Source organism: Dama dama, chromosome 13 (genome assembly GCF_033118175.1).
Source record: "Dama dama isolate Ldn47 chromosome 13, ASM3311817v1, whole genome shotgun sequence".
Classification (NCBI taxonomy): Eukaryota; Metazoa; Chordata; class Mammalia; order Artiodactyla; family Cervidae; genus Dama; species Dama dama.
In genome coordinates, this window is record NC_083693.1 from 45,215,833 (window position 1) to 45,241,385 (window position 25,553).

Below are 25,553 nucleotides of genomic sequence, written 5' to 3' on the forward strand. Positions count from 1 at the left end.
TCATAATATTCCCATCAAAAAAGAAGGAAATGGGCAGAAAAACTTGAAATATCTTATTTGAAAAGACAAAAATGAAATGCAGCTGCCACCAAAGTAAGCTTCTGTGCAGCTAGTTTGTTAGCCAAAGAAGAAAAGCATTTCACAACGATGAGTAAATTAAAACTTGTCCAGAGAAAGCAAACTTTTAACCAAGGAGTTAATGCCAGTTGTTTATTCAAGGAAGTAATGTGGTTGATGGATAAGCTTCTATTAACAGTTGTGTGAACAACTACAAGCAAGGATATTTTCAAAAAATTTGTGAAATCATGAATTGATAACTTGCAGTACAATCTGCTTAGATGATTTACCACTGATAGTGGTAAAAATATGTGTGTGAGATCAAACTTAGTAGCACAGATTTACAAAGCTTGTAAAGATATTAAGGAACTGAAAACCTATGATTATTCATTGTATTATTAAATCAACAAATACCTCATAGAATATATTTGAATCTATCATGTGTTACTGAACCAGTAGCTTCAAGAATAAAACTTCATTCTGATAGACTTAATCATGGTCAATTCTAATCATGGTCAATTACTATCAGAAATAAAAGATGAACATTCTGATTTGCCCTACCACATAACAGTTCAATAATTTAGCAGTGATAAAGTTTATTGTGATTTATTGAACTCCAGCCAAGATGGAATTTTTTCTGAATGAGAACAACGTCTGTGACTTTCAGTCACTGTTACTGACACCAAATAGCTTTGAAAATTAGTTTTTGTTGCAGACTTGAAATGTTTGTAATGAATTCAATTCAAGATAGAGGGCAAAACAATACTTATATGCAAAACTTAAACTGCAGTCAAGCCATTTGTACAACAGCTAAGTTTCTGAATCACAAGTATATATTTCCCATGTTATCAACAATTAAAATGAGAAGTGAGAACTCAACCCCACATACATTGGCAGTAGGTGTATTTTCTGAGTTTAAACTACAGTTTCTGCAACATTTTTCGTACTTCAATGCAGTGCAAAAAAGATATCTGTATCAAAGTCTAATTAACTGTACATTTGAGGAGCTTCCACCTAATCTTCAGTTGGCAATGATTAATGTAATATAATGACATGCTAAAAGCAAATTTTAAGGAAATAAATGTATTAAATTTCTATAAATGCCTCAGAAAAACAGATATGTCCCCAAATTATCATACGCACCTAAACTAACATCAGTGTTTGGCAGAACCTATCAGCATGAAGACATTTCATTTTCAAGAATGAAATATGTAAAATCTCAATCAAGATTAGCATTTACAGGTGGAAATTTACAACTGATTTGATAGGAATGCTGACTTTGAACCCTAAATAAGAAAAACATTATTTCCTTCTTTTCCCCCAAATTCTTTTCTTTAGATCTCTATGTTCTTCTCCACTGCCACTGGTGGTGTTATTACTAGCAGTATTGTTTTAGACTGAATTCTGTCAACAAAAAATTGTGGAAATGTTTTCTGTTTTGTTGTATAATATCTACATAATATCCCAGATTTTACCTTTAGGTCTGCAAAGCCTAAAATATTTGCTTCCAACCCATTACAGAATTTTGCCAATTCCTACTCTAAAATGCCTACTTTCACTTAACAGCTTTTTCAATAAATATTTCCATATGACATCTTTATTTATATTTTATAAAAAGATAAAGATTAAAGGGAAGAGAAAACTCATTGTTTTTAAAGCATGAAATATTTACACAGACACCGATTACTTAAAACCAAACAAAACAAATACAAGTCTAATACACAGAGAAAAGCACCAATTTACTCTTTTCTCATGCCATGTAATGCAAAAAAAAAAAAAAAAAAAAAAATGCTCAGCTCAACCCAAAAAAACAAAAACACATTTTTTGAGAGAGAGTTCATGAGTCTGCTTTATTTCATAAGAGCAATTGGTTAAATAGTTATAAAAAGTCCTTAGAACTATATGTAATTTTTAACATTTAATATACTTTAACATTAACACTAATTTTGCTAAAATTACTTTTGAGTTTATTGGTAATTTACAATTTTCATATGTTAGGATAACACGTCTAGTAAACTGATTTTAAGGCAAGCAATAAGTACATCATGTCAAAAACGTTTTTCAAAAAAAATTCATGAATTACCTACACAATTAAAGGAGACCATTAAAATAATTTTTAAAACATTGCTTCCTATAATTTACACGTTGGTATCCATTAACAAGCTCTCTACTGGGGGCAGGAGGGGTAGGCAGAAAAAAAAAATCAACTTAAAAATATGACCACTATGTGGAATATATAATAGAATCCAGAAGTTTTTCATCTAAATATCATCCTCTCTAAACTTCTTCAAAGCAGGAACTCTGAATATAACAACAGCATTAGCAATAACCATAAAATCCTACCAGATTTACTAATATTTTATGCCTGACAAGTACCATGATAAGATATCTGTATGTACAAGTTCATTTGCAACAGAATGTTACCAATTTTTATTAAACACCACCACTAACAGGAAATTCATTAATTTACAAAGGAGCTTTTCAAATTTTGTATGGGTATAGAAGCTAGAAATGATTTCTTACATAAACAAATACCAAATCTATCTTTAATTCCAGAAAAAAAAATCTCTTTTAGACTTCTCTTGGTTAAATATGCTTACTGATCAAATTTGTTTCACATCATAGTCAACAATTAACTCAAGATGCATCATAAACCTAACTTCTAGGAGATAAAATAGTAGAAAACTAGACATTTGCAAAAGCTACTTAAGACACAAAAAGCAAAAAACATAAAATAAAACATTTATAAATTGGACTTTTTAAAAATTAAAATTTTCTGCTCCGTAAAGGACACAAATAGGTAAATGAGAAGGCAAGCCATAACATGGAAGAACATAACATGGAAGAACATCTGACAAAGGACTTGTATCCAGAATATGTAAAAAGAACTCCTACAACTTAAAAAGAAGAAAGCAAACAACCCAATACAAAGGAGCAAAAGATTTGAAGACAGTTCACAAAAGAAAATACAGCAAAGGTCAATAAGCACAAGAAAACCCATTAGGATTACACAAGTTAAAACTACAATGAGATAAACTACACACAAATTACAATGGCTAAAATTTTAAAAGACTCACGTCATCAAGTACTGGTAAATATGTAGACCAACTATAATGCTAATGCATTGGTGGAAGGAAAGTAAAATGGCACAACCCCTTTGGAAAATTGTCTGGCAGTTTCTTACAAAGCTTAATATTCCATCTGATCTAGATATTCTATTCCTAAGTGTTTAGTCACGAGAAATCAAACATAAATCTGCAAATAGACTTGAACTTGGATGTTCACAGCAATCTTACTCCTTTCAAAATCTGAGAACAATTTAAGTATCCGTCAAGGTGAATGATTCTTTTTAAAAAAACTATATATTCAGACAATGACCACTCCTCAACAATGCAAAGGAATAAATTACTTATACATGCAACAACAAGGATGAAAATATTATACAGGGCAAAAGAAGCCCAGACACTCGGCTACATATTTTATGATTCCATTTAACTAAAACTCTAAAAAGTCTAACTGATTCTACAGTAATAGAAAATAGAGCAGTGATTGTCAGTGGCAAGAGAGAATGAAGAAGAAACGAACAATGGGGTGGGGGGGGGGTGGTCCGCCAAGTATTACTTGGTGGTCCGGGGAAGTATTAATATGAAATTTTTGGCATGAGGAAAATATGTGTGGCCCATGTGATGGTACTTACATGGGCTTACATAACTCACGTATGTAAGGCATACATACATAACTTACATAAGGCATATATATGTAACTCACATAAGGCAACTGAACAGATACTTTGAAATCACCCTTATAAAACATCTTACAAGACTTTCAGGTCTTTTGAGAGCAGAAGATATTTCATTTTGATATCCATACATCTTATGTGCTTGGTACACATTTGTTGAGAAATTTCTTCAAACAAATTTCAAACAAGATGTTTAAACTCCCTCATTAATTTTTTTTATTTCACTTTTCCACTGAAGATTTACTTTAAAATATTACTAAATAAAATATGATCTTTTAGATGACTGTTCATGCTATATGGTTCAGAAATCTTAATAGAATGTCTATTTCTTCTCTCCTGGATAACTTTCAGGTACATACTGTAGTAGATAACCTTGGTTTCTAACAAAGTATCATCTGGATATTGATTTGCTTATTTCAGCCTTTCACATTAATGACAACCTATCTAGACTATACTAAAGCATTTCAAATAAAATCAGAGCTTATTATTATGAAATAAAGTTAAGGCAAACATTTCAACCCCAAATAACACTTGACAAAAGCTGGGAGTTGTCTTAACTTTTCTCTCAGCTACTATTAGGTTGGCGAAAAAGTCCACTTGGGTTTTCCGTAACAGAATATAGGAAACCCGAACAAACTTCGTGGCCAACCCAATGCATTCAACCAGTGAACAAGTCTTTGGTGATTCTACTTTGTTAGCATATTTTCATCTATATTCCTTTCTTCTTTTCAATTTCTACTTATATCTCTAGTTTAGGAGGCACTTATGTTTCTTTTGTATTAATGCAATGACCAACCTGTTTCTAACTGTCTTTGGTGAAGTCCTCCACACTATCATCTGACTCATCTTTTAAAAATACGAATCTGGTGATGATAAATCTAAAATTAACATCACTAACAGTCTACCAATGTCTATAGGAAAAGTACAAATCAAGAACAACATCAAGAACATCTACAACAGCTTCTAATATGCTAAGTCACTTCAGTAGTATCTGACTCTTTGTGATCCTATGGACCACAGTCTTCCAGGTTCCTCTGTCCATGGGATTCTCTAAGGCAAGAACACTGGAGTGGGTTGCCATTTCCTTCTCCACAGCTTCTAATATCTACCATTATTTCTTCCTGGCCAGACCTAAATTCTAGCTGTAATTTTCTACTTACAAGTCTCTCAAATCTTTCCATATCCCATTTTTATGCCTTGGTTTCTGCTGCCTATATTCATGATGAAATTCTTATCAGAAGTTCTGCTTGACTGTTAATTTCTTCTTGTCTATTTCTTCTGTCTTGCTTCTAGCAAAATTAACTTTCTTTTTAGTACTTTATGCTTATTGAGACTAAGGATCCTATATTCTTTCTTTTTGTTTGTATAGTACACCTAGCATAATGCTTAAGACATAATAAGTATGGAAAAATGTTCCTTTAAAATCTTGATGGAAAGGAAAACTTGCCCGTGACAATGTAAATTTTCAAAACTGATTCAAAAATTAATTAACCAAAGAAATTTAAAAATCTGTCAAAATTATATTCAAATAAACTCTGAGCACAGATTGTTTGTGTAGTCTTTCAAACTTAAAATGAAGGGACACTTATCAAGCTATAATAACTATTCCAGCCTAAAGAAAAAAATAGAATACCTCTAAATTAATTTTATTAACTAGCATATCTCTGATATCTCAAATGGAAAAGGAAGCTACACACAAAGGATAATACACAAAAAATGAAACACATTTACTAATGTTAATATTTCAAAAATCATAAATAAAGGACTGGTAAATTAGTCCAGAAATATATTGAAAAACTGATATACTATGGTCAAATAGAATTTAATCAAAATACAAATGTGGATTAATATTGGGTTGTACATAAATATAACACAAATATGTCAAATGAGTAGGGGATGAGAGGAAATCATGAACAAATCACTTCCCAGGATTAGAAAAAAATACCTATCCTAAACCATGAGCAAATATGATAAATAAAATGAAAATATTTGAGGCATCTGCATTAAAAACTAAAAGTAGTAAAAAGGCAGAAGTAGAAACAAGAGGTATAAAGTTACCACTATAAAACACACAAAAAGTTATGACTACTTATCAGTTTTATGACTATCTAGTAAATAAACTAAATAAAACTATGCTTAATATAGTTGTTGAATAAAATAAGCAAAAGTAAAATAGTATAGAAAATTAAGAATTTTCTTATATGTGATAGACTGAATTATAGCCTCCTGAACAGTACCCACATTGTAATCTTTGGAACTACAAATGTCCTTCTAAACTTGCATATGTTATTAAAGATCTTGACATGAGCTGAGTATCCTAGATTACCCAGATGGTCCTCAAATATAATCAAAGGGTTCTCATAAGAAAGAGATAATGTCAAAGGAGGATGAAGATGTGATGACAGAAGCAAGATGTTGACTTGATTCAAGGAAGAAAGCACACAGCCTCCAGAAATTAGAAAAGGGAAGGAAAGGGATTCTCCTTTACAGCCTCCATAGGAACCAGTCCTGTCAATATTTTGACTTAGCCCAGTGAAATTTACTTTCAACTTCTGGCCTCCAGAACTGTAAGAGAATAAATGAATCTGTGTTGTTTTAAGACACAAAATTTGTGGTAATTGTTCTAGTGACCACAGAAAACCAATACTGCATAGAACTAAAATAATCACTTAAATATATAAATGAAAAAAAATTTGAAAAAGCAACTAGGAATGACCTTAAATTAAATAAACATCTAGGAATGACTTTAAATGAAATATACTGGACATCTTTACAGAAAAAAAAAAAACTTTGCTAAGACAGAAAAGAAAACTGATCTGACCTCATATATGTAATTCTAGATATTATAAGAATACCTTATATAAATAACAATTTTAACAAAATTTCACTAAAATAAAAAACAAGAATGGTATATTTGAGAAGGCTACTTGGGAAAATGATTCTAAGTTCATGAGAAAAATAATCATAATAAAAACCAGGATAGTTTTAAAAATTACAGATAGCAAAATAAGATAATTATTACTCTAGTAGATAACTCAAAATAAAGAAATGTCATAAATCAATAATATATAATATAAGAATTAATGTAACAATGGACTAGAATAAAAAACCTTTCTCCCAAAATATATAAAAATTTAGCATGAAACTAGAAAATACCATTATTCTAAAATGATATTGCTGGCATAACTAAAGAAAACACAGTGAGAACTTTTCCTCCAAAATACTTTAAAATAAATTTGATATAAATAAAGAGTTGGAGCAGTCAAAATTTAAATTAAACCATAAGTGAGCATATATACAACCTCAGTAGGAGAAAAGTTATTTAAGCACAGACATGAAGGATAAAGGAAAGGTTGATATAGATGACCATATGATAACAATATGATAATTATTTTATACACTTTAGGGGGAGGGCACAGAAGGAAAGAGATGGGCCAAGATTTTAAGAGCAGAGCACACAGTTACGGGGGATTGGAAAATACCATGAGAAACAGACAAGGCATAAATTAATAGTAGGACTGTGAAATGATTTCAATTTCCTGAGGCATAATTTAGCAGTGAATATTCAAATATCTTTGGAGAAGGAAATGGCAACCCACTCCAGTACTCTTGCCTAGAGAATCCCACGAACAGAGGAGCCTGGCGGGCCACAGTCCACGGGGTCGCAAAGAATTGGACACAACTGAGCACAACACATTCAAATATCCTAACATATTGCACATACTCCCATGATGCACTACTCTATGTTCAGTAATTTGTCATAACGGAACAATCATAATTTTGTTTTTTGTGTGAACACAAAACTTAAACACAATAATATGAACTATGTCTATATTAAAAAAAAACAAGTATACAATATAGGATTGATTAAATATAACAAATGCTTAAGACGGGATATTCTGTAGACATTAAAAAGATCATATCTGTGAAAAATTAAGAATATATATCATCTAGATAAGCACATGGTACAATAACAATTGAAAAATGATAAAAAGCTCTCTGTACAGTATGGTCTCTGTTTTATAAATAAATGTGTATTAAGACTAGAAGAAAGCACATACATTTATAAGAAATAGTTTTATCTTTAAACCTTTCCTTAATTCATAAAAATAAATGACAATTTTATATTCAGAAACATATCAGAATACAGGGAAATGGAAGAGCTCAAGACGAAAAAGCTTTTCCTTTTCTTCTAAAAGTAATGAAAATGTCCTATAGGAAAAATGCTTAATTGGGACTTCCCTAGTGATCCAATGGCTAAGACTCGGCTCTCCCCATATAGGGGGCCTGGGTTCGACCCCTGGTCAGGGAACTAGATCCCACATGCCACAACTAAAAGTTTGCATGCCACAGCTAAAGATCCCACATGCTGGAACTAAAGATCTTGCATGCTGCAAAGGAGACTGAAGACCTCTCATGCCACACCTAAGTCCTGGTGCAGCCAAATAAATAAATACTTTTTTTAAAAAGAAAAATGCTTCACTGATGTGACCCCATGAAAATATAAAATTCTTTATATAAAAATATGCCATAAATGAAGAAGACAACTGACAAAGGGGGAAAACACAAAAGGCTGATATCCTTATATTATCCATTCAACAAATATACTAATTTGGTCTGACAATATTCTATCCCTGAGGGTACAGCAGTAAGCAAATCAGAGTAGGTACCTGCCCCTATTGTTCTTTCATTCTCATTGGAAAGGACAGGCAATAAGTAATGAATAACTTCAGACAGTGATAAATGTTACAAAGACCATAAAAGATTGCAAAAACAAACAAAAAACCCAGAGGCAATAACGTGATGGCATATGAAAGGGGCAAGAGGGAAGCTACATTAGAAAGCTGAGAACGGTTCCTCTAAGGAGCTGACATCTGAGCTAAAACATGAATGATGAGACACAGTCAATGGCATAAAGATTAGAGGAAGAGGATCCAGAAAATGGATAACCACAAGTGCAAAGGCCATGAGGCAAGACAAAGATTAGCCTGTTTGAGAAGTGGCTGAAGTGTCTTGAACATAAAGGGTAGTGGCGAGACTGAAACACAATGTAATCAAGAAATATCAAGGCTAAATCATGTTGGGACCTTTAAATCATTATAGGAAGTTAGCACGGTGTTTCAAAACAATAAGAAAGAAATTAACATCCCAAAACAAACAAGGCTAGAAACAATTCACAACTGAAAAAAACCAACTGATCAATCAATACACACATTAAAATGTCAATCTAGCAAGTAATCAAAGTTAAGCAAATTAAAATAGCAACATACATTTATTTACCTTTCACACTGCCAAGCCATCACAAATCATTATTAATATACAATGGCAGTGAGGTGAGAAAACGACAAGATTGTTATTTATGCTAGCAAAAACAAAGGAAAAAAACTAAGTAATCAAAAATAGAGGTGTAATCTAAATAAATTATGGTACATTTCTGTCATGGCAAAGTGTATGTCCATTAAATTACAATTTCACAGAATACTTAATATTTATGTCTGATACTGTTGATTACACTATTTCTAATCCATTCACAGATTCCAACAGTGCTCCTCTAAAACATCATTTCTATAGCAAAAAGCCCTAAGCCACCATAAGTTCGGAGACTATTGCAATAACTTTCTAATACTTACTTCCTTCTAGCCCCTTGTCCTTTCCCTTGTTAATCTTCTATACAGCAGGTGATTTCCTCAGTGTTAATCATAACACATTCACATTTCATATTCACCTTTTAACTATAAAGAAATTCTCATTCCAGTGGCCCATGTGAGCTGGCTCCTGTGTTAAAAACATCACCTTTTGCCTCTAACAATGTTCAACACACACAGTATTTGTCTTTGTGCTCTGAACCTGCCAAAACTCATTCAGATCCAAAGATTTCTGTCCTTGCTATTCCTGATATCTAGAATGTGATTTTCTTCCTCCTAATTATTTAGTGAAAGTCACTTGGTCATGTTTGACTCTTTGCGACCCCAACCCCATGGACTATACAGTCCAAGGAATTCTCCAGGCCAGAATACTAGAGTGGTGTCATTCCCTTCTCCAGGGGATCTTCCCAACCAAGGCATCAAACCAAGGACCCTGGCACCACAGGTGGATTCTTTACCATCTGAGCCACCAGGAAAGCCCAAGAATACTAGAGTGGGTAGCCTATCCCTTCTCCAGGGGATCTTCCTGACCCAGGAATCGAACCAGGGTCTCCTGCATTGCAGGTGGATTCTTTACCAGCTGAGAGCTCAATTTAAATATCCCTTCTTTTAGTACAGCCACTATGGAGAACAGTGGGGAAATTCCTTAAAAAACTGGAAATAGAACTGCCATATGACTCAGCAATCCCACTGCTGGGCATACACGCCGAGGAAACCAGAACTGAAAGAGAGACACGTGTACCTCAATGTTCATCGCAGCACTGTTTACAATAGCCAGGACATGGATGCAACCTAGGTGTCCATCGGCAGACGAATGGATAAGAAAGCTGTGGTACATACACATACACAATGGAATATTACTCAGCCATTAAAAAGAATGCATTTGAATCAGTTCTAATGAGGTGGATGAAACTGGAGCCTATTACATAGAGTGAAGTAAGTCAGAAAGAAAAACATCAATACAGTATACTAACGCATATATATGGAATTTCGGAAGACGCTAAGGTTCACTCTACATTCAAGATAGCAAAAGAGACACATGTAAAGAACAGACTTTTGGACTCTGTGGGAGAAGGCAAGGGTGGGATGATCTGAGAGAACAGCATTGAAACATGTATATTATCATATGTGAAACAGATCACCAGTCCAGGTTCGATGCATGAGACAGGGTGCTCAGGGCTGGCGCACTGGGATGACCCTGAGGGATGGGATGGGGAGGAAGACAGGAGGGGGGTTCAGGATGGGGACACATGTACACCCATGGCTGATTCATGTCAATGTATGGCAAAAACCACTACAATATTGTAAAGTAATTAGCCTCCAATTAAAATAAATAAATTAAAAATAAATAAACATCCCTTCTTTGAAGGGGTCTCCTCTTGCTATCCTAGGTAAAGGAGACTCCTGCTCCACATTTTTTATCACATGCACTTAGTTCCTTCAGAGGATGTGTGCGTGTATGCCCAGTCATTTCAGTCATGTCCAAATTTCTGCAGCCTCCATGGAAGGTAGCCCACCAGGCTCCTCAGTCCGTGGGATTCTCCAGGCAAGAATACTGGAGTGGGTTGCCATTTCCTTCTCCAGGGGATCTTCCCAACCCAGGGATTGAACCCACGTCTCCTGTGACTTCTGCATTGCAGGCAAATTCTTTACCACTGAGACACCCGGGAAGTCCCAGTAACTTACACACAAACCATCAATAGGTATCATAAAATATGTAGGATATAAAAGTATCATGTGTGCGTGTAAATAAGGATACAGTGTTAGTTGCTCAGTCATGTTCAACTCTTTGAGACCCTATGGACTGTAGCCCACCAGACTCCTTGGTCCATGGGATTCTCCAGGCAAGAATACTGCAGGGTGTTGCCATTCCCTTCTCCAGGGGATCTTTAAGACCCAGGGATCAAACCTGGGTCTCCTGTATCTCAGCAGATTCTTTACCACCTGAGCCACTACATATATCAATGTTAATAAAAATATGGGTGAAACTGGAAAATAGATTATGAAACATACATAAACTTCAAATTTTATTTTCACATAAGCCAAAAAAATTAAACTGATTTGAAAATTTATCATTTTCAAAGAAATAACTGAGAAACTGAAATATTAAAAGCAAATTTATAAAATTAAGAGCTCATGTATATATGCATGTTTGTGTGTAGACAGATAACAGACACATGGAGATAAAGATATACACACATACTATTAAAAGAAAGAGGAAAAGAATGAGAAAAGAGGATTATATTAATCAAAATACTCAATACTATAGACTAAATAGAATATTTTTAAGATAATGTATTTAAGAGGTCATCTTATGTCTATATAACACTAACATTCATTTGAAAATTTTGATGATACTCTAAAAAACCAGAAAAAGCCCATAATTCAAATTCAATCTAACCTGAAATGACAGTACCTTCATAATGAAAACTTTCATAAACCAGTGATTATCGTCAAAGACTATAAGAAGAAAAAGCAAAGGGGGGGAAAATAAGCTATCTATAAAGCAGTAGTACAGGAAGCACAAAAATAACATTTGAAGTTCTAAAAATGCCTTTTATCTAAAAAATGCCAAAAATAAAAAATAAGAAAAGACTATACATTATAATCTAAAAAACAAGTATTATCAATGACCAAGATAAGTAATGGCTGCCAAAATAGTGAAAATATTCTCAATTTAAATACAGAAAAAGGGAACATTCAACTACCTCCTAGAGAACGATGGACTTCCTAAAAAGCCTCCTCTGAAAAATGTGGTGTGAAATTATTTCTACTCTTTTCTTCTATTAAAATCTTCCAATTCAGTTTTCCTTTACTGACTGCTTTTTTGGTTTTGTTTTCTATACATGTGTGATTGCTTATCTGCCTAGAACAGTCCTGAGTTACTTCATTTGATTGTATCACAGATCTGGCAGGAGCTTCCCATTTGGCATGTAGATGTCCACAGATGATGTGGCAACAGGCTGAAAAGGCATATGGTAAGCAATCCATGCATGTTTTTGGATATCACTCTTCTTAGGAGGCCACTGTATTTTACTAGAATAAATCAGATCCACTGTGGAACTGGGAATTGAGTTGACTTTTGTAAGACTTCAAAAGAATATTGCTTCCCATTTGTATTATGTATGTCTTAAAGAAGGACTAATGTAAAATGACATTACATATGTCAAAAAAAAGGGACTAATGCAAGAAGAGAACTAATGTATTAGTTGCTTTCTGCTAAAACTATTTTCTCAAAATTGCACATGACTATTTTTAAAATGGGATCAAAGAAAAAAGAAGCAATTCAGTGTATAAGCTCTAACAGGAGTTTACAAACTAGTTTACAAACTAGTTACAAACTAGTATTATTAGCATATGACCAGGGAAATTTGTTTTTACATAATTAGTACCAGGGGATTTCTTCAGTGGCTCAGGGTAAAGAATCTGCCTGCAATGCAGGAGACGCAGCTTCCATCCCTGGGTTAGGAAGACCGGAAGGAGGGCATGGCAATCCACTCCAGTATTCTTGCCTGGAAAATCTCCCAGAAAGAGGAGCCTGGAGGGCTACAGTCCACAGGGTCGCGGAGTCAGAGACAACTGAAACGACTGAACACATTTACAATTAGTACCAAGTCAAGTGTTCTTTCTAGATTATTGTTTAGAATTCATTTAAGGTACTTTCCTGGTAATGTTAAAACTAATAGGAAGGAATTCCACCTAGTTGGAATAATGTGTGACTGATTTTAAATGTGGGACTGACCTATGTTTCAGCAATCCATTCAACATTTTTAAGAGTTATAAATTAAGAATCAACCATCTCACAATAAATTGAGTGAGTTCAGAAAGAATTTACTGATGATATTCTCTATGGAAATCACAAATGTGAATAATATGTGGCTTCTACTCGCAAAGAAAAGATAATAGAAAGACAAAACTAGTAAACAAATCTTAGTAAGTGCTAATTAATGAACTGGAGTTTTATCAATAAATATAGAATGAAGTATATTGCTTCAAGGCATCTTAAAAGCAAACAATGAGAATTTGGAAATAAGTAGGATGATATTCAAATCAAAGGCAAGGAGGGCAGTAATATTTTGACCCTGCATCATAGGTTTACTGTGAAGCATAGAAAGAATGATTGAGGTCAGGAGGCAGAATTGATAACAGAGAACTAAAGATTTGGTCTGGTTTCAGACATGCTGAGTATGTCATAACCTGCATACTATAGGAAAATATGGAGTCAATATTTAAAAAAAGAAATAGAAAAACTATCAATTAATGGCCAATTTTCTTATTATTTGCATTTACATCCATAACATGAGTAAGGTATTATGTATTAAATCACTATCTAAGATTAGGGATAAAATACAGAGGTAACTTTCTGATGAATTTTAGGGTTCATTATTTTTTAATTTTTAACATTTTACTTGACCCACTAAAACAGGGTTTCTATATTAAAGTCCTATACAATATCACAATTAAAAAATAGAGCCATTTAAAAGGGGAAATAAACCAAAATGACAAATTTTTTAAAAAGTATATTTTAGATAGCGTATTTCAAAAAACTATATTTTTAAGTATTGATTTTCCTATTTGATGACTGCTGGCTATATATACCATATGCTTCCTAAAAGCTTGCCTGAATTTTACTCTTCCCAAGTATGTTAACAAAAACTTACAAAAACAGAAATTTGTTCTTTCTAAAATCAAACTTCCATCATACAGCAATATTCACCTCAGCTAAGAAAAAATACAAAATAATTTTAATAATTTTGTTAAGTAGAATGTTTAAATTACTTCAATGGTTGGGAAAAGAGTAAAGTAGCAGGAGAAGCTTCTTGATAACTAAAACTAAAACGCAATTAGTCATATTTTATAGTTTGTTCCTTCTTATCAAGTGCAAATACACAGTTTATTGGTATAAGAAATATGACTTCATACAAGTAATCACATATACTACAATTTCTTGCATCAATACTGCTTGAAATTCAACTGATTCTGAGATTTGTCATATTTATTATTTCAGCTAACATAAAGGCTAGAATATCCATTCACCAAGATTCCTAGGCTAGGAAGTGCTAACTGATAAAAATCAGAAATTAAGAGTTAAAAGTGTCATCAGTCATATTGGTGAACGTTAGTAAATAAGGTACAGATCTTTGAAATTTTCAATGAGATAATCCGTATTTAACAGCAATGTGGAAATAAGGAGCAAAATATTACTGGGATATTTTCTTGATAACTGATTTAACTTCTCTCAAACTCTGATGATCTGATTTGAACAGAACACATTTTTTTTCCCTCTTCTACTTTTTAGTATACTATCTACACTTATTTGAGAGTTTCCAGGAAAAAAAAGATTTTTAAACATAAAAGGAATTTTTCAATTATTTGTACTTACAATGCCATTTTGACTTTTCACTTCTCTAATTATCACCTGACCATATGATAATAATATGTACCTGACCATACATATTAAAGAATCCTACTTTTGGCTAAATTTCAGCAATAAAGATTGCATTAAATTATTATGGTAAGGAATAGCAGAAATTCAATGCTAGATCTCAAACTGTTTAAGTCAACTTTTGTATAGTATACACTCAAAATAGTAATCCATTAAAGTATGATTGAAAAAGCACTTTACTCTCAACAAATACAGCTTCAATTTGATTTTCTGTTATAGGCACACTACTCTCTCGTAACCAAAGGTCATTCTTGGTAACTGACAGTTTGATTTTTCACCTTCTGACCATATTTTGTGATATAATCTGAAAACTTGAGGAACTTAAGAAAAAAAAAAATCCTGTAATAGAAAGAAAGAATTTTCTTTCAATCTGAACCTACTTGGATTACTTGGTTACCCTTATTTAATCACCACTGACCCAATCAACTGTAATAAAACAAGAAAGAAAAATAAAGAAATGCAAGGAAACTGAAAGGAGATCAACTGAGCCAAAACAGAACTAAATCTAAAATGCACTTGCCTAAGAGTAAATAAAATGCAATACCACTAGCTTAAAAAAAATTAGAGGCATAAAAATAATTCTCAAATTATTTGCACCCTCAAATATTTTTGGATCAAGGATATAAATAAATAAAAATATTAGTATGAATTACTCAACAATAGTATTATAAACTCTGATCTCAATGTTCAGAAGAGATTCATAAATTCAGCAAATAATACACTGCATATATTATAGAAAGGAAGTAAGATATTCACTAAGAAATATGTCAGTGGCTGTCTCAAAAATGCTCACAATCTAGTAGGAAGATAGCCATTCTTATAGGCAATACAATAATATCATAAACAAAGTACTAGTGAGAGCAAAGAGCACACTAGAGAAAAGCACTTATTCTAACTGCTAAGACCAGTAAAGACTTCACCTAAAATGGGCATCGAAGACCAAGTAAGATTCCACCAGGAGGAAAAGGTAAAAAGAATACCCCAAAGTCACAAAATAGCTTAAGACAAGGCATGGAACAATAGACATGAATGAACATTCATAAATATGCCAGCTGCCCAAAAGGGCCTCAGTGTAGGTGATTTAAAAGGATGTTAAAATATGAGTTTTCCTGTTTTTACACTTTCAGCTAAGGATCCAAAGCTGAGAACAATAGGTTCCAAGTACAAGAGCTGAGGTGACACATCATCTATGCAACACTTGGAAAGACTGGGGCCATAAACCGCTCATGTATCCTTTAGTCTATCATTCACATAAAAAAATAAAAGTATCTATTGGAGAAGGGGCGTTTATAAACTGTTTGAGGAATAAACAGAAATATGATTCACTCAGATTTTGCCCTATGCCCTTTAGAATACAGGACACTTAACGAATGGAACAGGAACTGGAATTAGGACTAAAACAAAATCTAAAGGCAAGGGGGCAAGATGAGCTCACTCTGGGCTACCACCTCAGAAATGGCCCAGAGTTCCATTCCAGAGTTTATGGACTCGATAAACATTTTCCCATAGGACAAACAAGGATACTGGGAATGAACCTAGTCCTGAGCCATTTTTAAAGAAAGTCTACCCAAAGGACTACAAAAGGAACAAGATGACACTAGAAGTAGAGGCTAGAGGTAGACCAGAAAGTCAGAGACTAAGGAAGGGAGTCAAACAAAGACAAAGAAGTATAAATTCTAACCGGGTTATCCTCAGGCAGCAGGAATCCTTGATAAACCCCTCAAAGCAACAGAAAGAACCCATTCAGATTTCCAACATACCTTTACTACCAATTAGTAATTCTCTATTTCTAATGTCCAAACTTTGGAAGACCCAGGACCTGCACAGTGAGAGGGAGGAAAAATAAGACAGAAGAAATTGAGAGCTACTGAGAAGTTGCCGTGTAGCACAGGGAGCCCAGGGTGGAGTCCTGGGATGACCTGGAAGGATGGGATGCGGGGAGGGGATGGAATGTAGGTATAACTATGGCGGATTTGCATTGTTGTATGGCAGAAACCAATACAACAATGTAAAAAAAAAAAAAAATATTTAGTAAAACTAAAAAGTAGAAAAGAAAGTCTACTAGTTGATATGTCCTTCCCCACTCAGATTTTTAAGCCTGCTTTGAGTAAGGTTGATGTAAGGGAGAAATTTTACATAGGATGAGAGTTTGGAATTTTAACTTCTTAGCCTGTTTTTTTATTGCCTGAAAATTAAGACTAATTTGCAATGCCAGAGAGTGAGAAAAGAAGGAAAAAAAGGAGAAAAAAAATGGGGAGAGAGAGAAGCGCAAGAGGAAGAGAAAGGAAGAAGAGCAAAAGCATGGCAGAACAAAGACAGGTTCTTGAAAAGCAGTAAGATATGGAAAAAATAATATTCAGAGTTCAGATTTTATATTCAGTGACAAAAAGAATAAAGTAAATAGAGTAAAGCACCCTGATGAGTTCATCTCTTTTAATAAATCCATAGAAAGTGGCAAATGGTGGGCAAAGTAGTCTGATTTTAAGGTCAAAATTTTGATTTGATTATTGTGAAGTCTGAAATCTATAAATATAGATGCTTTAAGTTATTTTTTGAAGGCATACAATCATCTAAGCATATATATACAGTGAATTTGTTTAGGGAGAACCTACATCTATTTGTAAAATGTTCATTCATGTTCTGAGTTGCAGAAACTCCTAAGTACTGGAGAAAATAAGTTAAAGGCAAATTCCACCTTCAGTGAGTTTACATTAAGTGAAAGGGTTAGTAGCTCACTCATATCCAACTCTCTGAGACCCCGTGGACTGTAGCCCGCCAGGCTCCTCTGTCCATGGGATTTCCCAGACAAGAAAACTGGAATGGGCTGCCACTTCCTTCTCCAAGAGGTCTTCCTGACCCAGGGATCGAACCTGGGTCTCCCGCATTGCAGGCAGATTCTTTACCATTTGAGCTACCAGGGAAGCCACACAGAGGAAACAGACAAGTACAAGTATTATCTTACAGACAATAACTGCTAGAACAGGAAGAAGCAAAGCCTACAGGATCATATAGAAGTAGCAAACACCTCAGTTAGGAGAAATTAAAGTTATGTCCACAGGATTGGGTTGAGTCATACAACCGATAGGAGCCTAGGATAAAGGGCTATGTGAGTGGCTGGAAAGAATGTTGCAGGCAGGCAAAGGCACAATGAAAGCATGGCGTATTTGGGAATTGTAAGAAGTTCAGTATCAATCAATCAAGCAATCAATACGTGCAGGAAGAAATGAAGTTGAGCCAGTTCACATGCCTGGACAGGGAAACTGGATTTTCTCTAAAGAACAATGGAGGCCACTGAAAGGTTTTAGTAACACTCATTTTTCATATACTGCATGTCTAGTATACACTAAGAACTCTTTCACATGCTTGTTTTTTCCTCACAACAACCCTGTGAGGTAGGTGTAATGATTTTCAATTAACAGGTTGGGGGGGGGGTACCCTTAAATTTCTTAAGCAAGTTACACTTGAATAAATAGCTACAAAGTGGTGATCAGAATTCCAAACACACTTCAGAAAATACATTAGAAATACACGGATACACACACACAAACATGCATACACATACACACATCACAAGTTTTACCCACAACACATTGAAATATCAGAGTTAAAATTTTTTTAAAACAAGAAGGCTTATTAAATTCTGCATTAAAACCTGTGGCATAAATAGTTCTTCAAGCAAACTTAAACATTTAAAATTTTCAACCAATTCAATTTATACTGATAAACACCTGCAGAATTCATAAAATAGGCAGAAATTTATATAAAATAAGATATAGCAAAGCTTGAGGTCATTCTATGAGGATTTTATCTCCATATATTTGCCAGAGGTTATCTGGGGAAAAGATCTTTTCTCATTTATTTCTAAAATATATACATTCAAACGCATGTATTTTTCTAGGAACATAATTATATTTTGGATGACAAAAAATAAATATTGTATGAATACAAAAGTTTATTAAATGAAGTAACACAAATTTAAACCATTTAGAATAAAAAGAACTGTTCACCTAACGTTAAATTACAAAATCATCTCCCCATTGTTCACAATAAAATATTTGAAAGTTTTTTATCTCCCTATAGTATCACAAAAGTTTGGTAAGCCAAATAACTTTTAAAAAATATGTTTGGGATGGATCTAAAAATATCTCCAATCTAAAAGATAGAGTATGTACTTTGTAAAACTGAGGAGAGTATCTGAGAAACTAAAATATGTATTGAAACTATTTTAAAATGTGTGCTTTAAAAAAAAATTAGTTTAAGTTAAAATCCACACTCAAAGTATACTTCTGGGTAGCTTATTTTCTCATCAATTTCACTTATTTCTTCAGCTAGTCTTAATATTTATTTTTAAAATCTCTAATTGGAAACTAGATATTGCCAGAACATTATTGCTGGAGGTCTGAAAGTGAAAGTGAAGTCGTTCAGTCATGTCCAACTCTTTGCGACCCCATGGACTGTAGCCTACCAGGCTCCTCCGTCCATGGGATTCTCCAGGCAAGAGTACTGGAGTGGGTTACCATTTCCTTCTCCAGGGGATCTTCCCAACCCAGGGATCAAACCCTGGTCTCCCGCATTGGAGGCAGATGCTTTAACCTCTGAGCCACCAGGGAAGCTGGAGGTCTAAGTACATACAATTATTTAGAAATTCCTATTATCTATGGATTTGATTCATTTTTCCTATTTCAAATAGAAAATTATAACGGAGGATGAAAAAATAAAGGTTTCATTAATATTAACTACTCTTGATTTAGTATTTATTTCTGAATTCTGAAATTATGAAGAGAATATAGATTAATATGTCTGACCACAATTCAGGCCCTTCAGAATATAATAATAAACTCCCCCTTGGAAAATAAAAAATTAAATAGAGATATTAAGCATCTATAAGATACTTTATGCAATGAGAATAATTTCTAAATAAACTAATGTTTCAAATGTACAACTGAACTTAAACATCAACATTATTTTTGATTGCACAAGCAGTACATGTTCATTAAATTCAAATAGTACACAAGCATATTAAATAAAAATGAAATTTTCCATATAATTCTTTTTTTCCAAATACCATACACTGGGAGTATATTATACGTTTCATATGAATCTAATTAAATTTCATCAGCCACAGAAGATATAAAATATAACAACTAAATATCCTGTATAACTGAAAAATATTTATTCAAATATGCACCACAGGTATACTTTGTACCTTTTCACTAAAACATTAAAATAATATATGTATATATATAAAACATATGGTTTATTCTGTCTAGTATGAGTATTTCAGTTAATAAGATGAATAGGATTAATACTTACACTGCATGTAGAAAATGCAAAGGAACCAATTATAGCAAATCAAATATTTCACATACTGATAAAATACATTCTTGCTAGAGAAACACAAGTATATTATGTCTAAAACTATAAATTTTTAAAAATACTGATGTTTACTTTTTTAATGTTTTGCCTACTGAGTGAAGCATTAAGTATATGCAAGTAAGGGTTAAAATCTCCTTTAAAAGTTAGTTTTTTGGCAATATTTAAGTACATTCTTCTCTGAATGTAAATAAAGTTTAGCTTTTCCTAATATACTTGATGTTTCCTGATGAAAATCAGACTGTATTTATTCTCAAAAAAATTTATTCAAGAACATTGTAACTCCACTACAAATTAGAGACAGTTGACAAATCTTGTAGGAAATTAGACCTCCTATTTGATTCTAAAATAGCACCACTTGGTATTTAATAAGTACAAATAATATTCTAAGTAGAACAAAATCACTTGAACCAAAATATCTTGGTTACATAATGTAAGGTACAATTTTGAATACATTGAATTCTACTATTTAGTGGAACAGAAAACACTTAAAGAAATGGTCTCTAGAAAATAATTTTTTCCACCCACCTCATTTTACAAGTAAACAAACTGTGGCCCAGAGAGGCTTTTATCTGCTTTCATTGAGAATCTATAGGTATAGAGATGTACACAAATATCATTTAAGTTATGACACATATGTTAAAGTTACCTAAAACAAAAGACACTATGTATTATAAGATTAAGACTTTCTAAAGACTAAAAGAGTCTAATTCTTGCCATATAAATGTCTATAGATACACCCATACTCAACACACACACAAAGATAACTAGTAAGTCATACTATTTGACTAAAAAAAGCAAAACAATGAAATATAACAATCCATATCATATTGTTTAAAATGACACAGTGGTTCTTAATGTTATTTTCCTATCCTACAAAGCATAACCATGCCAAACTTACAAAAGTAGCACTCTTGTAAAATTGCTTTTACAAAGGAAAAAAGGAAATTATTAAATAATTAAATGGGAGCGAGCAACTAAAATATGCTAAGTGGAAGTTCAAATATTTACTGTTTCTTTTTTTTTTTTTTTTATTAGTTGGAGGCTAATTACTTCACAATATTTCAGTGGGTTTTGTCATACATTGATATGAATCAGCCATGGATTTACACGTATTCCCCATCCCGATCCCCGCTCCCACCTCCCTCTCCACCCGATTCCTCTGGGTCTTCCCAGTGCACCAGGCCGGAGCACTTGTCTCATGCATCCCACCTGGGCTGGTGATCTGTTTCACCATAGATAGTATACATGCTGTTCTTTTCAAATATCCCACCCTCACATTCCAAGGATCTCATTCAGATATGAAGGAGAATTCAAAAGCTTTACTGTTTCTTTTCTCCCATGCTTTCTTTTAATATGGTAAAAATTTTAAACAATGTTTCTAAAACAAAAAATCAAAACTACATTCATCAAAAACTGGCTTTGCTGCAAAACTTTCACAAAAAGAGTGAAAGCATTAAATTAAGACTAAGGCATAGACAACTGCAAGCAAAGCTCATTAGGATATTTTATGGAATTATAAGTTGATTTGCTACTTTAAGAACATAGCTCTAAAATCTTATATAATATTGATTTGGTCATTTGAAAATTATTTAAAAACAAACAGATTCTCAAGTTTCATTAAAAGGGAAGTACTTAATAAAGCATTTTAGTTACATCTGCTTTTAGAATAAAATAATTTCCAATGAGTGCATCCATTCATTTGCTATGTAATCAGTACCAATCACAAATTAGATGACCTTAAAAAATGTAGAGCCAGGGAGAGCAGTCCTAAGCTTAACTGACCTCAATACATTTTTCAACGGTGCTTCCCAGTTCTGTGTTATTTTCTCGCTTTGGGTTTTCCAGTCTAGGGCGGGTACACAAGAAACTTACAGTCTATGTAGTACTCCTAGTCAGTCTCACTCTGCAGATGGCACAGTGGAGAAATACCTTCCGTACCGGACCATGTACAATCTCTTCTACAGCTGGCAGCACCTAGGGGAAAGTGCGCTGTTAAACAGTTGCTGCGTTCCACCTCAGAAGTGGCTGCAATTCGGTGGTGGGTGAAGTGACTCCTGTACATATATACAGGGATGAAAAGTACTATAGAAAATGAGAACATTCGACAACAAAAGGGGCTGTCTGCAAACTGTGCCACAGCAAAGCAGGATACATCGTTTGGTCACAAGAGCCTTACACAGACAGGCTACTACTCACTTAAGAACTGAGTGTTAAGAATGAGACAGAAAAAATAAAAATACAGTTATTCAGTTCACAATATAACTAAGTATCATTACTGAAACATAGGTCAAAAAATTAAACCCAAACATTCTTTACTGACTTATAGCATTATTTCTATAGTAATTTTCCTAAAACCAGGTAAATGTATACAGTAAGATTCTTTACTCTGGCCCATTTATTTGCTTTAGATAACAATTCAAGGGGTAAAAACAAAATAGGTGAGATATCAAAACTGAAACAGAAGTAACATGAAAATATCTAAAAGAATTGTTAAGGAAAAACACTGTGAAATTCTTAATTACTTCATGTTAAACATTTTATTAAAAAAAAAAAAAAAAAAAAAAACAGTCCTCAAAAACTATAAAGGGCTATTTTTCATATAATGGAGCTTTAAAAGTGACCTAATTAGAAAATGACATCGTCTCTTCCTCAAAGTCACAATGAATTACAATCTAAATACATCTTCTTCCTTTGCCCATATAAACAATGAATTCACCAATTATATGATAATTTCAGCTTATCAATACAGAAAATAATTACTATATCCTACTTCTACTATAAAAACAACACCCTTTGTATATGATTTATCTTTGATGGCATCAGAAGATAAAAATCCAGAAATTGTTCTCTGAGAAATATCACTGAATCACTAAGCGTGAAGGTATTTTCTGATCTATCTCTAGGCACAGCTACTATATTTATGCTAATCTGAAGAGGTAACTGATTACATTATTTCAAAATAGCATTTAGGCTCCTGAAACAGATTGAAAATGCTTTGATGCAAAGTCCAACACATCAGACCATTAAAAAGTGTTCTTTCATCAAACTTATCTGAATCTCACTTGTCATAACAGATTTATTTTGGCATATATTCAGTGAGGTCAGAGATAGCTTACAATTTCCTTTCAGCTTTCTTAAACTCTTTCTATAATAAGTCATAACATAAAGGAATATTATTTACTTTAAGTGACAAGAGGTTGCAAAGGAAGAAAAAGTGCAGAATTCCCCAGTCTCTTTATTAAAAGAAGACATAGATCAGGGATTCCCAATCTGGGGTCTACATATGGGAATTAGGAAAACCAGGAATTCTGCAAAATTGCACGCTGAAGATATATTATACAGGTGTATATTTCTTCCCTATGGGAAATGGGCCTTTGTCAGGTTTTCAAAAGGCTCTGTGATTTTCCAAACAAGTTTAAGGAACTACTGGTAAATAATGTGAAGACATTCAACTGAATAAGGAACAGTAATCATTTAAATCAAATTCCTAAATCTGAGCAGCTCATTATGTAAAGTGAGGAACAGACACCAGGAAGTTCCAACCACTAAATGAAATAACTGACAGAAAGCACCTAATATTGACCCATTATTATCAGTAATAGTAGTAACTGTTCAAAAGAGCTATATCAGACAAAACTTCCTAATAGGGCCCCATCTTTGTTTACTGCTATATAACTTCATAATATATTACTTTTACCTAGCTGTGTCTTCTACTTTTATTTAGGTGTGTCTTCTAAAAGAGATCAACATCACAAGCTACACATTTCTGCATTAGTTTAGATACAAAAGTGCTAAATGCAAGTTTTGGAACACTGCTACATACTCCTAGAGTCTACATTTTCCGAAAAGCCACAATGGTCCCTTCTATGACACAGTACTTACTTGGAAAAGGTTCAGACATGAAAATAAAATTGGCTTCAACGGTTTATATAAAGTTATTTCACTTTCTTTATCAGGCTGGCCTTTCAAACAAAAAAAATCTAAATTGGAAGAATCTATCAAGGAAACATTTTCTGAAAAGGTTATACAAATAATACTTTTACTTTCATATACCATTTTATTTACTGTTTAATTTTCTGAGGTAAGAGATACAACAAATATTCATACATACACATCCTCACATCCTTTAAAAAGAAGCTTTAGAGTTACAATATGTAGATAAACCTTACCTTTAAAATGAATTTACAATTATTATAAATAGCATTACAAAATAGTGTGCATGACGCTCTTCAAGGTTTTGGTAACTTTTAAACACCCATTAAAATTTGACAAATAAATTGCTACCATGTATTAAAGATGCTCAGTGAAGGAATAAGCTTGCAAATGTATCTGAAATAATGGCAGACAGGGCAACTATATAGTTTGTTCCCAATCATTTCAAATGTAAAGTGCTTTTCCTTGAGTCTTCTCATGATAGGTGTTACATTTTATGTATTCACACACCAATAAAATATATAGCAGTAAGAACAAACAGTAGAGGCTTTAAGGAAAGGCAGAGAAGTAGGAAAGAAGCATAGTAAGCATTCAGAGCACTACAATGAAAAGGATAAGCACAGAATATAGAGCGCACAGAAAGGTCAGTGAAGAGAAGGACAAGAGGCACAGGCCCAATCACATTAAGGAATTTTTCAATATTTTATTCCACATAAGTGGCATTTTGAGAAGTATTATTATAAAAACCATTTCCAGCAGCAGCATGGGAGATGAACTAGAGGTGCAGATGGTTCAACTGGGATGCTAGCAATGGGAATATACAGTTAAGAACGATAAAAGATTGGTAAAAAAATTTTAAAGCACACTACTTTGTAAAACACTAAGAGGATAAAAATTATAAGATAAATCAAAGCTATTTCTAAAGTTTGAGTACAGAAAGTAGCTTGCATTTCATTCATTCATTCACTCAACAACAAAAAAGTTGACTTTCTCATATGGGTCAGGTCCCATTTTAGCCACTGGGCAAAGCACTGAACAAAGGAGCCAGTGATTTGTCCTTTGATTATATGCTAATGGAAAAGACAAGACATTAAAGAAACCATTAAGTATATAATAAAATGTAAGAAAATGATTCACCAATGTACTAAAACTAAAGCAAGCTATGAGAAAAGAGTGACGAATACACTATTTTAAGAGTGTACAAAGAAAACCCAAGGAAGCAGCATTGTATGAGTGAAGAATGAAGTGGCAGGAGTCCACAGACTGACGATCTGGGGTAAGAATACTGCTGACAGATGGAGCAGCAAGAGCAAACATCTGACACAAGAACAAATGATGAGATGATGTAAGGCCTTGT

The 25,553-nt window shown here is 33.3% G+C and overlaps 1 protein-coding gene across 4 annotated transcripts in view; it reads right to left on the reverse strand.

Moving 5' to 3' along the window:
• The window catches only part of NOVA1 (NOVA alternative splicing regulator 1), a 157,307-nt gene that overhangs the window by 85,951 nt on the left and 45,803 nt on the right, over nt 1–25,553 (reverse strand). The window contains exons 2-3 of one of the 4 annotated variants that reach the window (XM_061159051.1): nt 22,136–22,237; nt 20,789–20,849 (exon numbers count right to left, since the gene is read on the reverse strand). The exons of 2 other annotated variants lie outside the window; for them this stretch is intronic. The gene's annotated coding sequence lies outside the window, so the exon portion shown is untranslated. The remainder of the gene's footprint in view (nt 1–20,788; nt 20,850–22,135; nt 22,238–25,553) is intronic. One more of the 4 variants, XM_061159050.1, reaches the window with a different exon arrangement.